This window comes from Equus przewalskii, chromosome 7, assembly GCF_037783145.1.
Source record: "Equus przewalskii isolate Varuska chromosome 7, EquPr2, whole genome shotgun sequence".
Classification (NCBI taxonomy): Eukaryota; Metazoa; Chordata; class Mammalia; order Perissodactyla; family Equidae; genus Equus; species Equus przewalskii.
Genome location: NC_091837.1, coordinates 14286486 through 14303487, shown reverse-complemented (window position 1 = coordinate 14303487; position 17002 = coordinate 14286486). Strand labels below are relative to the sequence as shown.

Below are 17002 nucleotides of genomic sequence, written 5' to 3'. Positions count from 1 at the left end.
CGGCTGCGTTGGTGGTCATTTGTTACACAGCAATAGAAAACTAACACAGATGCTGTCTCTATTCTGCTGAGTTTCTGTCATCAGATACACATAATCTGATGCCGGCAGGAGCAAAAATGTCTGCAACCACAGGGTAAGTCGTGCATGCACGTTTGTGTGACTTGTCCTGACCCAGTGCCTCTTGAGGAACACCATGAAAGTCATTTCAAACTCTCAAGGAATGGCTCTTCACACAAACCTCTGAAAAAATTAAAAAGATGCAGTGCTTAATTCTAAATTGACATTATCTGAGAAGTCATCATCCATTTCTATTTCCTATGTCAAATTTATGCAATCTCCTTGTACACTGGAGCTCACCTGCCAAGATTTTAAAGCAAGGACCCTTACTGGCACAGACAAAATTCTTCCATGACAACAAAAACCTCCAGTCTTATTAAATTTCCCCAAATAATTGAAAGTGCCACCAATGCAACCCCACCACCCGTTGTCATGAAAAATAGGGAAAAAGGGAAAAGATCCATTGTTGAAAGACCCACCTTAACAAACCTTTAAACTTGAAGGCCTTGTTTTCTGATTTTTATTTTTCTCGTGCCCAGTCATGCGGGCCTCGCTCCATGGGATGGATGGTCCCCAGTTTCACTGGGCTCTCTCTGGGAGGAAGTCAGGTTAACCAAATGACAAGTCTCTCCTGTGAATCAGTCCCTCATCCACAAAATCCAGAATGACATGTGAAGCCAACAAACACTGTCATCCCCAGCAAGCAATGAGTTTGCAGTGCTATCTGCTGCCAGCTTATCTAACAGAACAGACATGACAGAGATAGCAGATAACAGAGAAAAAAAAGGGTATCCTGGTTTCAGCTTTTCCAGGGTGCCAGTTAGTTGGGCTACTTGCCCAGAGTCCAATTCTGTGGTAACTCCTGTGGGCAAATCTCCCAACAGGGGTTGATTGTTGGCAAAAAAAAAATTGCAGGTCCTGGTACTATGCATGTTGGCAAGAGGTTGGAGAAAAGAATATTCTCATAAACGGTGAGACTGTGACTTGGTCCCACTTCTTTGCAGGGCACTGAGGAGGGAGTTAGCAAAAGGGAGAAATGCACGAGTACTTTGATCAGGCAATTCCATTACAAGGAACCTCTCCTAGAGAAGAGTGCTAGCGAGGAGGGATATATGTGTAAGGGGCTCCCCTCCAGCACTGTTTGTAACCGTAAACGTTGAAACCAATTTCACGTCCATCAACTGGGAAACGTTTCAATGCATTATGACCAGTCCACACCATGAAAGGCTATGCAGTCATTTAAGAGAACACAGGAGATAATGAAAATGCTGAGTGATGGGCTGACAAGAACTCCTGTATAGTGAGTATTTACTATGTGCCAGACACTGGGCTCTGATAAGGTCAAATTTTACCAGAGCCTTGTGATCCTGGGGAGTAGGGCAGGTTAAGAAATCCTGGGACCCTTTGCGTCCCCGTCAGTATGGCTGACTGCAAAGAACTGCCCTTTCCACGTGACTCAGATGACACACATGGACACCTTCCTTGTCTACTTATGACAAGGCCAGACACAGACCCTCCCATTTCCACTCTTTGCTTCACACAGGATCAGCTGAACTGCTGGAGACACTAACCGATTAGAACAAAATGATTGTTAATCCAACTCTGGTTAAGTCTCTCTCCTTCCTCCAAGCCCCGGAATTTTGACCCGTCTGCAGCCTGAACTGAGTGTAGGCTGGTGTCAGGATGGCACATTCCCTGATCTGCTGTCTAATCAAGCCCCTTTCATCTTACTTGTCCACACGTGGCTCTTCGCCCCTTGCTTACTGCCCCCATAAAAGGAAGCTCTTTTGTCTGACCCTTGAGACACTTGCAGATCTTACAGTCAAGGCTAGACTACTTCGCATGTAACTTGTTTGGTTAGATTTCAGTTGCGATCTACATTCATTTTTTTTTTTAAGATTTTATTTTTCCTTTTTCTCCCAAAGCCCCCCAGTACATAGTTGTGTATTTTAGTTGTGGGTCCTTCTAGTTGTGGCATGGGGGATGCCGCTTCTGCATGGCTTGATGAGCGGTGCCATGTCCACACCCAGGATCCAAACCAGCGAAACCCCGGGCCGCCAAAGCAGAGCACACGAACCCAACCACTCAGCCACGGGGCAGCCCCTCTGCATTCATTGTGACATAACTATAAAACTAAATGAAATTTTCAGAAATTTCACCTCTTGACATTGAAAACACAAGGCAACAAATGAACCCAACTGTGTATCCCTGTTGTAGAACAACCATGTGGATTAGAACTCTTCCAAGAGACTCTCAAACACAATAATTTATCTGTACTCCAAGAGAGTGACAAAACCAGAAGCCACTTTCCTCAAGCGTGTTATTAGTGGTGGTGTTGCTATTGTCTGTATTGTTTTGTTTATATAAATGAGGGGAAAAAGTAAATGAGACATTTTGGGATATTCTAATTCTATTACTCCCAGTGTCCTTTAAAACAAAAACTGCTCAGTGTTAGAGAAAGGAGATTCAGGTGAAAGATAGACAGCCGATAAAATCCTGACAGTGGCAGCCCCGTTGCCTAGTGGTTCAGTTTGGCATGTTCGGCTTCAGCAGCCTGCGTCCAGTTCCCGGGTACGGACCTACACCACTTACCTGCCAGTGGCCATGCTGTGGCAGTGGTTCATATACAAAAGAGGAAGATTGGCGAGAGATGTTCGCTCAGGGTGAATCTTCCTCAGCAAAAAAAGAAAAAACCCCTGTAGTTCCAAATTAGAATTGGCAGTGTTGGTGAATATACGGGAGTACATGAATACGTATGAACATAAATGTGCATTTCCTAGTTCTGTCCACTGGAAACTAATGAATGGCAATGAGTACCTCTAGGATACACAGTTGGATCTGGCAAGACCATTTTGCACAAAAAGAAACCAGAGTTTGTTAAAGAAATGGCTGAGTCAAGGAAGGAGCAGTAAATATTCAAGATGAGATAGAAACACCTTGTCATCCTGATATCAGGAGAGGTCTCAGAGAGTATTAGCATGTTATCAAAAGGATTAAGGGGCCATCTTGAGCTCACATTCTTTGCTGAAAGGGAGGATAATTGGAGCATCAGTAAGGACCATATTGCAATGGATTGAACTGCTTCCATGTGTCTGAATCCTAGAGTTCATGGCAACCCAGAAAAAGAAAAAGAAAAAGAAAGGAAGCTAACTGGTGACCACAGAGGGTGCTGGGGGACCAGCTCATTTAGCTGCAGTTCTCTTTACAGACTGTGCCGTTAACTGACTGACTAGTTATTTAGGGGATGTTTCTCTTTCTGCAAGTGTCCCAGGTAATAAGACCTGACGATGGAGTATCACCAGTTTGCTCCGCGTCATCGCTGAATGGACCTGGGCCTTGCACATGAAGGGCTGCTAACACCATCAGAAGAGGCACACAGGACGTGACGTGTCCCCTGATGGAAGAGCACACACCGCTTTTGAGGAAGTCTTGTCACCCTATCAAACCTGAATCCGATCAGTGTCTGCATCTGCGGATCCAACACAGTGGCCACGAGAAACGTGTGGCTATTGAACATTTGCAATGTCGCTAGGGGTGCAGAGGAGCTGAATTTTAATTTTATTGAATTTATAACCTTTAAATGTAAACTTACAAACTGAAGACAGGTAGAATGCTATTTTATTAGACCCAACTGTGTAAATTTCATTTCCCTCAACAGTAGCAGTGTACAAGATGAGCCTTTTGTTTTGTTGACTGCTCGTACATGTTAGTTTCCAAGGTGGCTACTAAGTTTTTTTCCTTTTTTAGAGATTGGCACCTGAGCTAACATCTGTCGCCAATCTTCTTTTTCTTTCTTCTTCTTCTTCTCCCCCCAGCCCCCCAGTACAAAGTTGTGTGTTCTGGTTGTAGGTCCTTCTGGTCATGTGATGTGGGACACCACCTCAGCATGCCCTGATGAGCAGTGCCATGTCCGTGCCCAGGCTCTAAACCAGCAAAACCCTGGGCCACCAAGGGGGAGCATGGGAACTTAAGCACTGAGCCAGATGGCCGGCCCTACATTCATTTATTACGTTTGGCATTTGGCCCTGCATTGTCTTTCTATCAGACAGCACTGCTCCAGATTCTACCACCCACTGAGAGGAAGTGTGGAGGACGGAGGAACGTGTTAAAGTGTATCCGGGGACAAAATCAGCCAAATTCCGACTGCGGGAATGCTACAGAACAAACACTTCAGTTTCATCACAAATAATTGACAAAAGAGGAGAGAACAAGAGTGAGAGAAAGAGAGAGAGTGAGAGAGAGAGAGAGAGAGAGAATGAGGGAGAACCTGTGTATGCAAGAGGCTTAAAGACATATCCACTGATCATAGTTTGTGGATTTTTTTTGCATATTGACTCAAAGAAACCAACCTAAAAACAACAATGGGATAATTGAACACTGTCTATTTCATGATATTAAAGATTTTAAATTATTTACTGAATAATTGTAATAGTACTATGATAATACTTTCAAAAAGAGTCATCATTTAGGGAAACATTCTGCTATAATTACAGATGAACATGATGTGTGGGGTTTGCTTTAAATAATATAGGAAAAGGGACGTCAGCGGGATTGTATTAAACAAGTTGAGCCTTCAGGTGATAATTGTTGAAGCTGGTCGATGAAGATGGGGATGTTCCCTTGTAGAATTCCATTTCTGTGTACTATAGAAAGTCTGCATTTGGAAAGAATGGTAGCGAGTACAGGTCCACCTAGGATGACGGCAGCTGCATTTCTCAGCATTATTTCAAAGGACTAGGAGTTGACATGGAGAGTTGTAAAAGAAAAACCCAGTTCATTCCTCCTGTGTTTTTCTTTCCCGTGTGTCTCCTTTATTCGTCACACAAAACACTTCACCTCTGACACTTCTGGTCACCAAATGTGTGGGTTTTTTCCCACACCAAGCAATTCTCCAGGACACCAACTAGGTGTCCCACAATTTCACTGAATTCGGACACTGTCTCCCTGGAGATAGTGTCAAATCCCACAGATAAAGGGCTCAGTCCCACAAGAATGTTCCCACCCCACTTCACATGCCAATTGCATGTAGCAGGTCCTCAGGCTACCCACAACTTCTGTCCCACTTGGCTACAAAGCAGAAGTTCCCACAACCCCTTCCTCAGGTTTGGTTAACCAATGCAAAGCCAGATGAAGACACACATAGGGTGAGGTCCAGAAGGGTCGCGAGTATAGGAGCTTCTGTCCTCGTGGAGCTGGGTTGCCTCACCCTCCTGGTGCGAATATGTACACCACCCTGGAAGACCTCTGAACCCCTGACTACTGGGATGATTTAGAGGCTTCTTCCCATAGGAAAGGTCAATTATTAACTCCACTTTCAGTCCCTGTCCCCTCTCTGGAGGGTGGGGCGTGGGCTAAAAATTCCAAGCTTCTAATCATGGCTGGGTCTTTCTGGTGGCCACCCCTAGCCAGGAGCCATCCAGGAGACCACCCAGAGTCACCTCAATAGAACAAAAGCCGCTCCTGGTGCTCCTGTCATTTAGAGATTTACAAGGGTTTTCAGAGCCCTGTGTCAGGGATGGGGTCAAAGACCACATATTAGCAAGAGATTTGTTCCTTTCTTATCACTTATGAAACTACCAAGGTTTTAGGAGTTGTGTGCCAGGAACCAGGAGCAAAGAAAATAGTTTCCATTATCTCACAAGAGTCCAAAACACCACTCATAACCTTCTACCCAAACCACCAGGGGCCAGAGAACACTGTGGACTCAATTGGCTTCCACTGAGCCAGGTCTGGGGGCCACACAGCAGGGGAAGGATCAGCAAAGACCACGCACATAGAGGAGAGGACAGCAGGGAGGGCCTGCTCGGGAGGGAACACAGGGAAATCCTCCACAGAAAGGGACTGTCATAAACTCAGAGCAGGCCTGAGACCAGGGCCACCACAGCTCTGGCTGCTGGGGAATTGAAAGGAAGGGCTTCCACAGTGCAGAGGACCAGAGGTGACAATGTTGGGGAGGCACAATTGCTGGGGCCAGGGAGAGACCTGGAAGAGGGCGTAGTGTCTTTGGAGGCTTGTGGGGAAGGAAAGAATGAAGCAAGTGGTAGAAATGAAAGGTCCTACTGGAAGAAAATAGATTCCCCAAATCCAGAAGACACAGCCCGCCTATCCCCAAACCTCACGTCTCTTAGACGAATTGCACCAAAGAGAGAGATCCAGACCTAAGAAATGGACTAAGCCAAACCAATCACTCATCCGTTCCTAGAGAGAATGTTTGTTTCTCGTTCAGTAAACCTAAGCATGTTAACGGGAAAATCATGTAGCAGACAGGTGTTCTAAGATGACAGAAGAAAAAACCAGAACTAGAGAGTCAGAGAGTTCAGCTCATGAAACAATTCCCCTCAAAAGCAATGAGCAAACATAGGATCACTGTAAAATGACATCCTGAACTGAATTCAATGTTCCTGACAAAGCATTTGTGGATACGAAGAAACAAAACTTCACATAAGAAATACTCAAAAGAGAACTGGGTACGAAACAGGAAATGAGAAGTTAGAATTGGCAGAACCAAGGAAAAAAATGAAGAAAAAGAAAACTCTGAAAAAAGGCTAAATGGCAAGGTTCATAAGGGCAACATATTTGTTCAAAATTATAAGAGACATTGAATAAAGAAAGTATCAAGCAGAACAAAAGCGAAGAAAAGATATTGAGACAGGATCAGAGAGAAAATCATAGATTCCTGGGAGAAATAGACTGGAATGGTCAATTCCAAGTTCTATCCTCTTAGAACCAAAAGACTTGAAAAAAAGAAAAACAAATTCCTCTCAAGTTCCAGACATTCCCAAAGTTCCCCACCCCTCAAAGCCAATTCACACACAACTGGGAGAAAATGGATTTACATTCTCCATCTCAACAGAACACACAGAGCAAGACAATGTTTTTAAAAACTGAATAAGAGTCATTGTGGGCAAGTCCTTTACATTCCGCCAAGCTGTCCATGCATCAGGCAGCATAATAAGAGAGTTAAACATGCAACCCCGGGGGAGTCCTGATTCCATCACGGGAAGTCTTTGAGGGACCAACTCTACCCAATAAGAGATGACTGAGGAAATGTGATTCATAAGGGAAGCTTTAGCACATAAGTATGAACAGGAGGAACAAGAAGATTTCTATTGACTTAAATCCATATCCAACAAAATCAATCCTGAGTATAATGGATTATGCTAATGCATGTAAAAAATTCACGAGTCCACAGTGACAGTCACAACAGAAACTTTAATGGTATGAAAGGGGGAGGGTAAGTTCTTTTCCACAGCACTGTGCCAGCAGCTACAAGTATAGAGGAATGACGAAATTAGAAAATGTCCAGTGTACTAACAGGAATACGATAAGTGACACACAGCAGGGCTCATTAATGATGGTAAAAATTTTAGAGAAAGATTTTTAGAGAAGAGGATATTCATACACTCTCAAAGTACCACTCACCAAATTGCTAATGATAGAAAGAAAAAAAAGGCCTCTTTACAATGAACCGATCTCGTGGGCCCTCCAGAACAAAGTGACCAATGCTAGTCACACAGTAACGGTGGTGGATAAACTGGACATCCTTGGTCTCCAGGGGGCTGCGCTAGGACGCTCACAGCAGAAACTAACTGTATAGTGTTCTTGGAAGAAGGGTGAGTCTGAATTTCATCAGGAGGAAACGGTCAGACAACTTCAGAATGCAGACCACTGAGCCAGACGACTGACCTGTCCCCTGCAAACCAGGCCACGTCACCACCACCACAGACAACCACAAAAAGGTGAGGAGATATTTTTGGTCCCAAAGGACTAAAAAAACACAATAACATAATCCTTTCAGTCCTTAGGAAGCGAAAATATCTCTTCTCCTCTTTGTGGTCGTCATTTTGCGGTGGCACTGACTGTTGGAAGAAAGGCCAGTTGTCTTGTTCAATGGTCTACGTTCTGCAGCTGTCTGATAACGACCTCATGATGAAATTCAGCCTGCACATTCTCAACAAGAACACTGCGCGGTTACTGCTGTCTGCTCCTAGCACAGCCCTGCTGGTGGCAAAGAACGTCCGGATCGACACGTTGTCTTTGCCCGCTTGCTCCTGATTCTGGTTACGTAGCGGATGGGAATGGAGAGGAGCGAGGTTTAAGGTCTCTCAGAAGCATGTGTGCATCTAGGCATTGGGCTCCTTCGCGATGTCCCACAACTGGAGGCTGAGGGGCTGGGATTGCTCCCATCGAAGCAGGCTTTTGGAGTAAACATCCTGGAGAGTGGTTTGTGCTTGTGATGTGGATTCTCAGCAAAGGATCTCTCTGGTGTTCTGTTTGGGCTGGAGCTGGATTGGCTGTTTTAGATGTGTTGCATCAAGTGGAAAAGCGACTTTGCATAATGGGGTTTCTTCTTTTCTTGGTTTCGGAAGTCCTTGGTATCTGAGAGAGAGAGAAAAAACAAGCCAGTGTGAGTCTTTGTCAGGTCCTGCTGCGAGCTGAGCCTGGAGGGCTGGCTACATGGTGACAGAGGCCAGGAGCAAGCTGAGCTCCTACTGGGAGGAGGAGCTGAAGGGGAAAGGGAGATCCAAAGTTAGAAGAAGAACCTCCCTAAACTTCCATCCAGTCCGCCGTGCGGGATCCAGGGAGCCCTGTCCTCGCCCACCAGGAGCTGGTGACGTCCGATCTCAGAGCTGCTGCAGAGCCCTAGCCAGATCCCCACCACCCTGTCCTCAGCAGCCACTTCACTCCTGAATCCCGTTCGTCTGGAGCAAAGGGATGGTTGTCTCACACCTCCCAGGGAGGGATGTGCTCAGCATCCATCACACATTCAGAAGCAGACTGCTGTGGGAAGGAGGGGACCCTTGGCAGAGAGGCACGCCCTCTTTCTCTCTCTGTCCCAGCACTCTGAGGAAGAAGGGCAGGCGATGGGAAGAGGTCCGGCATGGAACAGCCTACAGGGACCTCAGAATATATCCAAATCCACTTCCACCTTCTGCAGATGAGGAGTGGGGATGCCAGGGGGCTCAGGCCTAACTAAAGCCACCTGAGCTGTTATTGACAACCCTGGGGCCAGAACTCAGGCCTCTCCCTTTGTGTCCATTTCGGGGAAGGTGAGAGGAAAGGCTCCAGTCCGGAGGTGTCGACAGGAAGTAGATACTGCTGGGTCACCTTGGCTGGACGAGAGTAAGGCTTTACAGAGAAATATTCTCCCGAGGGACTGAGGAAGGAACCCACAAGGGGAAACACACAATGGAATTAGCAAAAAAACAGCAAGGAGTATAACCATGGACGCACTCATTTTCCTTCAGTCCTCCTGTTGATTCCACACCAGGATACACCTTAGGGCATTGCTAGGAATATTCTCAACGTCTAGACCAGAAAGTCTCTGAAGGGGATGCAGAAGGCAACTGGTTTGACTAGGTTCTCTTCCACCCGCCCTTTGATTCCCCCAAAGCACTCCCTCGGGAAAGATTCCTTTTTAGGATTTACGCCGGTGTAAAGAATGGCATAAAGAAGCATAAACCTAACTCTTTTTCCTAACGTCCAATTTATTTACTATTATATTTTCTTTAGGGGAATGAATATAATGGTTCTCTTTGAGGATTTTACTTAATGACCAAAATTGATCAATAGTAAAATTTTCCAACTGTAGCGCCAAACCCATTGGACTTGATTTCAATTTGATGGACTGTGAACTTCACATTTTACATGATAAATATGAAAGAAGGGACTGGCGTGGTGACATAGTGGTTAAGTTTGCACCCTCTGCTTGGGTGGCCCGGGGTTCCTGGGTTCAGATCCCAGGCATGGACAGACACCCCACTCATCAAGCCATTCTGTGGCAGACTCCCACATACAAAATAGAGGAAGATTGGCACAGATGTTAGCTCAGCTACAATCTTCTTCAAGGAAAAAGAGGAAGATCGGCAACAGATGTTAGCTCAGGGCCAATCTTCCTAACCAAAAAAAAAAAAAGAAAAGAAAGAAGAGAAAAAAATTAAAGAAAGTACTAAATTCTGTTATTTGTAATAGGGAGGTATTGTTATCTGTAAACTGGGTTTCTATGTAATGTTTATTTCTCATTTTATCTTGTATTCTAAAAAGTTGGAGAAAGTCTTTTCCAAGTAGAGTTCTTCTAAGTCTAATCCATTCATCTACCTCTTTTTCTTCTTGATTTTCTGGCATGTTATACAGATAGTACAGTTGAGAGAGGAATACAATTCCATCAAGGACTGATGGATACTCAGACATTTCAATGAAGCACTGACATGTTTGGCACATTTCTATGCTAAACCTGAGGTCATAGGAGACAAAGGGTTCTTCTTATCTCTAGCTGCATAAAAACCACTTGAGAGCTTTCTAAAAATACTGAAGCTCAAACCCCACCCCAGACCATTTAAATGAGAATCTTGAGTTGTGAGGTCAAGGGATTCATCTAAATAAAAGTCCCCAGTTGCTTATTACATGGCAGTACTACTGCCAGCTCCGAGGAGGCCCTGAGGTGGGGACACTCGGTCCCTGGAAGCCCCATGCAGACCAGCCAAGGGCTGAGGAGAAACCCGACACCAGGCCAGTCCAGCACCCCGACCCAGGCTCTCAGTGAGGTTTTTTCTTTTTAAAGATTTGCCCTGAGCTAATATCTGTTGCTAATCTTTTTTGTTTTCTTCTTCTCCTCCTTAAAGCCCCACAGGACATGGTTGTATGTTCCAGTTGTGGGTCCTTCTAGTTTTGCGCTGTGGAACGCTGCCTCAGCATGGCCTGATGAGCAGTGCTATGTCTGTGCCCAGGATCTGAACCGGGAAAACCCTGGGCTGCTGAAGCAGAGCGCGTGAACTCAACCACATGGTCATGACCCAGCCACTCATTTAGTTTTTATAACCGGGGCTCTTTCTCCTCAGTTCCAACACTTCCTATTCACATGGAGAAGTCCAGGGTTAAGGGTTGGCCTAGGTCGGGTTCCCTAACACATACAGGAGGAATATCCATGTGCAAGTGATCCGTTTGGACAATGCTCCCAGAAGCAAGAGGCAGTGGAGTTGGGGAAGCAGGGAAGGGAAGGCAAAGAAGCCAAGAAAGTGTGTGATTTCAGACAAAGCGCAATGTGTTCAGTGGCTCAAAGATGCTTTGTGATGAGGAGGACCATGGGGCTGGGCTTCCCCTTGACTAAGAAGAAAGGTGAGAGGGAATATCAGGACAGCGGCAGTGGAAACACAGCAGAGATCAGAGTGCACACAGGAGACGGAGATGGAAGGGCCTGGCACAGTGGCAGCCCCCACGGAGGACAGAGGTGAGACCAGACAGAGGTAGCACCAGATGTTGAACAGAACAAACAAGGGAGAGAAAAAAGAGCAGGAGACTGAGCTATAAGCTTAGACAGAGAGCACTGAGGAATAAGTGCATCTGAGAGCCCCAGATGGGCTCACCTCTGGACCCTAAGCTTGAAGGCCAGGGAATCTGCATGCTAGTCTCCACTTGCTGAGCCGCAGTTTTCTTTTGAGAATCCTCTGTTGGATGACAATTGAGGCATCAATGTGGCCAATGACTTGACACCCCTGCTTGCTGGCATCCGAACACTCAAGAGCATCACCCTTCAGCGTGGGAGGGGTCTTCATCCTGAGGGATGCGTCCAAACCCAGCTCTGAAAAGAAAACCACAGCCAACAGGATACAGTTATTCACGACCCACAGTGACTTACTCCCCACCCGAGAGCGACATCGAATAAGGAAAGTGGCTCAAACAACAACGGCCATCTGAAAGTCCGTGGGGGTGAGGTGAAGCCAATGCAGACAGTGAGATTTTCTTTTTTGTCGATCTTTCTTACAGTGCTCAGTGGTGATGAGATGGTCAGGAGGCAAACACACTCCCATTTGCCAAAAGATATCAAGAAAAACAGAATTGATAAAGACAGTGTCTCAGTAGAGAAGACAAAGGGAAGGAAATCACATGGACAGAGGTTGTCCTACTGGCAGGAAGGAGATTGTGGAGATCACGCAGAACCAGAGTGCACGGGAAAACATAGGAGAGAAAAAACTGGGGGAGGGTGAAAGCAGGGGAGTTTACAAAACTTGCATATATATATGTCATATATGTACCCTATACAAGGTACACACAAAATACACAGAATGTATGACATAATATATAAATACATCTATGCATATGTGTTCTTTTCTCTGATGGAGCAGATGAATAAATAGGGATTTGGAGGCATTGAATATGACATTCTAATCACTATTCTGGTCAGTTGAAATTGGAAAACATTTAGAAGTGCAAGAAGAAGGAGAAACCCCGTGGCGAGAAACAGATGACCCGTGGAACACCAGGAGGAGGACGGTGAGGATAACACAAAGAGCATTGACGGAATCTCCAGAGAAGGATCGCTTACGTTCCCCCAAATTCCTCTGTGGAAACCGGATCCCCAGTGTGATGGTGTTTGGAGGTGGGGCCTTTGGGCAGCAGGGCCCTCAGGAATGGGATTAGTGCCCTCATAAAGGAGACCCCACAGAGCTCCCTTATCCCTTCCAGCACGTGAGGATGGCGCGAGAAGACAGTCTCTGTGAACCAGGAAGGGGGCTCTCCCCAAACCTCGAAGGTGCCAGCGCCGTGATGTTGCACCTCTCAGCCTCCAGAACTCCAATAAATAAATTTCTGGCGGTTTCTATGTCACCCAGTCAATGGAATTTTTGTGCCAGCAGCCTGAATGGACTAAGAAACTATCGTTGGCCAAAAAACCTGGCGTGGAGCCTGGTTTCCTCCTCAGGCCCCTGTGGAAAGTGAGCAGGAAAGAGAGCGACTAGGCCAGTGAGGCTGCGTCTTGGCTGGGATTGGGGAAGCCAAGGAGAAGGAAAAAGAGAGGCTAGAGGGTGAGAAGACAACTCAACAGCCCAAGATCTGACGGCACCTATCAGGGCTCCGCCTCCCCTGACCCTCACTGAGACTTTCTGTAGGACCTGTCCACGAGCGACAGGGCGCTCCTTGTTGCCCCACCTCCGCTTGAGAACATGGGTCTCTCCTCCTTCCTCAGAGGACACCGTCACCTGAAGGATGAGCACCAGGCAGCTCCAGGGCCCAGGAGGAGATGCTGAGAGTGGTGGAGGGTGAGAGGAGGAGCAGACCCAGAGGAAACGATGTCAGGGTCTGGAAGCTCAGTTGGAAGCAACCTCTCAGGATCCTGAGGAGAAAAACACTGAGGACATGGACTTAGAGATGAGTAGAGCTGGTGAATTAAATCGAGTCTCCTAAAAGAGACTGCCTTGTGCACTTTAAGGATGAAGGTGGCCCTTTCCATGAAACAGAGGGGAAAACGTGAAGAATAAGGAGGACACTGAGCCGTGCACCAGTGTTTCCATGGGGACTGAGTGTGTCTACGGCAGTGTTACTGGGGGCACCTAACAGGAAAACTGGCCTGATGATGGATCCTGAAAGAAGAGGGGGAAATGGAGGGCGCCTTCTGACAGAGAAGGGAAGATGGGGTCCAGAGAGAGTGGAGACCCTCAAGACTGCTCTGCATCAGACGGAACAAGGCACGCGGAAACATTTGTAAGTGTTAAAGCACCAGAAAGATACGGGGGTGGATTTGACATACTCATAGTTGTTAGCAAGCAATTTTTATTGAATCAGACACTGTGGAAATGATGTCCTTAATACTCCCAAGAGTATTAACGCAGTATGAGTAAGAGTATGGAATGCAGACCTAATTTGTAGGGGATTCAGATGAGGGAATTGAGATGTAAATACCTAAGAGATTAAACAACCTGGCCAAGGGAAACAGCGGGTAAGATGCAAACCCGGGACCTGGGGCAGAGCTGATCCTAAAGCCCAGGCTCTCACCACCTCGCTCTCTCAGAGCCTCATGGGTTTCAACCTGACCCGAAGTGAGCATGGGAGAGGCCCCATTGCCGCCTCCCCCACAACCCTGTGACGCCCAACACATGGACTAGAGCTTCCTATTCTTCTTTTCTTCCTTACCTTGGAAGAGTGAACCTCGGTTTCCAGGAACACTGTTGGCTGCAAAGCTCCAGGTGGTGAAAGAAAGACCAGACGTGGCTTTGCCATCCCCGCAATGGAACTGGTCCAGCTGCAGCCCCAGATAATTGCTCCCCCAGCTGCTTGGCTCCAGCGGTGCTTGTGAAGTTTGCATCTCTGTCCTTTGGAAACTCAAGTTTCCACTCAAAGGCCCTTGCTGACAAGCCTCCCAGGAAGGAACTGAAACTAGAAGTGGTTTCAGTAGGACCAATCCGAGTTTCCCATTGCTAAGCTCTCCCAGATCACCCATTTCAGAAGTCCCTGCTTGTCAGTGGTCTCAGGAAACAAACTCAGACTTCATGTATATGAAGGAGATGTCGCCATGACGTGTGTGCCTGGGGAGGCCGAGATGGCAGGTGCCCAGGCTGCAGTGGCCCTGAAGTGGACAATCACCCACTGGAGTCCAGAGGGCTTTGCATGGGCAGATGAGGTCATGCCTATTACTCTGTTACTAGTAACCTTAGTCCAGGAGCCTACAGAGAAGGTTCTAAAGAGGACTCAGGACATGGGGGAGAAAGAGTTGCTGGTGTCTGCCCAGAAGAATATCAGAGGAAGGGAAGAAGTATGGTCCCAAGGCTTCTGTTTCCAGTAAGAAGGGAGTTGGCAAACTGTAGACCAAGTTTGGAATCTTTGCAAAATTCTGGAGCCTTTTGACCTTCCTTTTCTGTAAGTTTTAGCTGCCTCCCACCCACCCACACATATATATATTCTTTTGCCACTTGGTGGGGGGGGGGTCAGGTAGTAGCAGCTGTAAGTAATGAGGTAGAGGTCTGAGACCCTTATAAGAAACTTATGGACCAGAGGTGCTACGGCATCAGGCTCAGTGTGGTTCTTAGGGACGTAATATGCTGCACAGTCCTTATGTTACACACTCTTCCGGGGGTCTGGGATTTGGTCCCTAATCCAACATGTTTCAATTTCTTCTGTGAAATGAAAATCTATTCTCAGAAAGAGGGCTAACCAAAGACCTGAAATAGCCTCAGACCAGTCCAGGTCAGGCTAAGGCGGGTCATAACCCCCAGGGCCTTCTCCACACCACTGTGGTTCCCCTTTCTCCTCCCCTCTGCACATCCTCATTGCCACCAATGTTTGTTTTAAATGTTTCGTAAAAATCTCATTTGGGATGGTGTTACCATGTAGATTCCTGACAACACACTCTATGAGACTCTCATCATTGACACCTGGATCCAGGAGTCTCCTTCTGCTTCTCTGATCCTGTCATCTCCACATGATCAAACGTCTGAATAATCCAATCACCCAGAAGTCCTGTTCTCATCATGGTCCAACTCTACACATGCAGACTCCTCCCCCTGCCTTTGTCATCCTTCTGTCCTGTGGCCTCATGTTCTTCTTTGCTCATAAGTTAGACGAGGGTCCTCCGGCACACTGGTTGTTGACATTTCCATGAGATTACAACACTAAGACGTGACTCATGCTTGAAGCTCTAACCCACACATGGAAGAAGTCACTGAGCCTACACAAAGGATGAAACTCATGGCCATTTATGGAGGAGGGGAAACCAGAGCCAGAGCTCTGGCTTCATTGAAACCAAGGGGCACAGGCAGGATGCGACGTCTAGGATCTCGTTTTTAAATCTTCAGAGGGAGGTAGTCACCCCAGAGGAAGTAGAGCATCAGCTTTAAACCCCAAATCATGAGAACAGACCTCCAGAATAATTGAGTAAAACTGTTCCACGTGTGGATAGCCAGAGAGGAGTGGGAGACACTGCTCAGGAAATGCAATTAGCAGAAACACTGCAGGAGATGAGATGTGTCATCTTAAAAGAAAGAGGTCTGACAAATACCTACTGTGCCCCTGCTGTAGTGCTGGCTGTGAGGTGGTCATGATCCCTTCTCTCTCCCACCTGGGGAAAAATGGCTTGCAGATGCCACTGAGGGACAGGCTGAGAGGGACATAGCTAGGGACTAGGCTGAGAGCACAGCTCCCAAGCCCTCCTGAAATCTGTACTTAAAACTCTGTCCAAGAGCCTGCAGAGTTCTTCTCTCTACCTGGCCAGCCGTGGTGAGCTTAAAAATATGGAGGCTAACTGGGAGACCACTTGGATTTATCTGCTTTCTGATGGGAGTACTCACTGGCTGCCTCCAGAGTCAATCTGACTTGAGGCTCATCACACGGAAAGGCAGTGCTTCTGAGGGGTTCCCCGGAGGCAGACAGATCACGAGGACTGGAAGGAGTCGAATTCTGTTCACCTGATGGATCTGGAAGGATTTCATTCACAATCTCCTTCTCCAGCAGCTCCCTCTCCAGACTGGTGAGAGAGGGAAGAGAAAAGAAGAGATCAAGAAGGATTAGACACCACAGTGTCCCAGCTGGTTCTGATTGAAGGGTAGGGTGCAAGGGACTGGGGCAAAGCCTGGCTGTCCTGGAACAGGAGAGAGGGAGAGAGAGAATGAGAGTGAGCAGAACGTGCTCAGTGCACTGGACCGACAGTGAGGTGGTGACGGGGCTGCGCTCTCCCTGTAAGGCAGACGCATCACACTCGGAGACCCAACGCAATGGCTTCCAGTTTGTGAATACATTGTGTTGAATCTACATATGGCAGCCCAGCGAATGCAGGCTTCGGAGGCATCGTGGACTCCCAGAGATCTTGTGCCTTCTAGGCCATTTTCTGTCAATACTGTGACCTGTTATGTTTTTTTTCTTTTCTAATTTTGTCTAGATCCTTTCTGGCTATGCTATACCTATGAAGGACCTAAGGCCATCAGTTGGGAAAGCAGACATGCATCTCCTCCTTGTTTTAGCCTTCCAAGAGAGAACAAGGGATTTCTTTCAGGGCAGGAAATCCCTGAGACTGCTTAGCTCCCCTTGTCAGACCGAGGCCACGAGTACCACAAAGACAAGAGACAACCTCGTTCAAAGGGCTTTGCCATCGTTGCTGGAGTGAGCGGAATCAGCAGCAGGGGCAGTGCTGGTTCCCCCTCGCCTGTGAACCCTGGGGCTATTTGGCCCTCAGGGTCTTTAT

At 47.0% G+C, this 17002-nt stretch overlaps 1 long non-coding RNA gene across 1 annotated transcript; it reads right to left on the bottom strand.

The window, feature by feature from the left end:
- Window positions 1-7249: 7249 nt before the first annotated feature.
- On the bottom strand, window positions 7250-16534 carry LOC103544076 (uncharacterized). The gene is made up of 4 exons (XR_011542372.1): window positions 16113-16534; window positions 13963-14199; window positions 11421-11635; window positions 7250-8436 (listed from the first exon to the last, which is right to left on the bottom strand). It is a non-coding gene; the product is annotated as an uncharacterized lncRNA (long non-coding RNA).
- Between the last annotated feature and the right edge of the window lie 468 nt (window positions 16535-17002).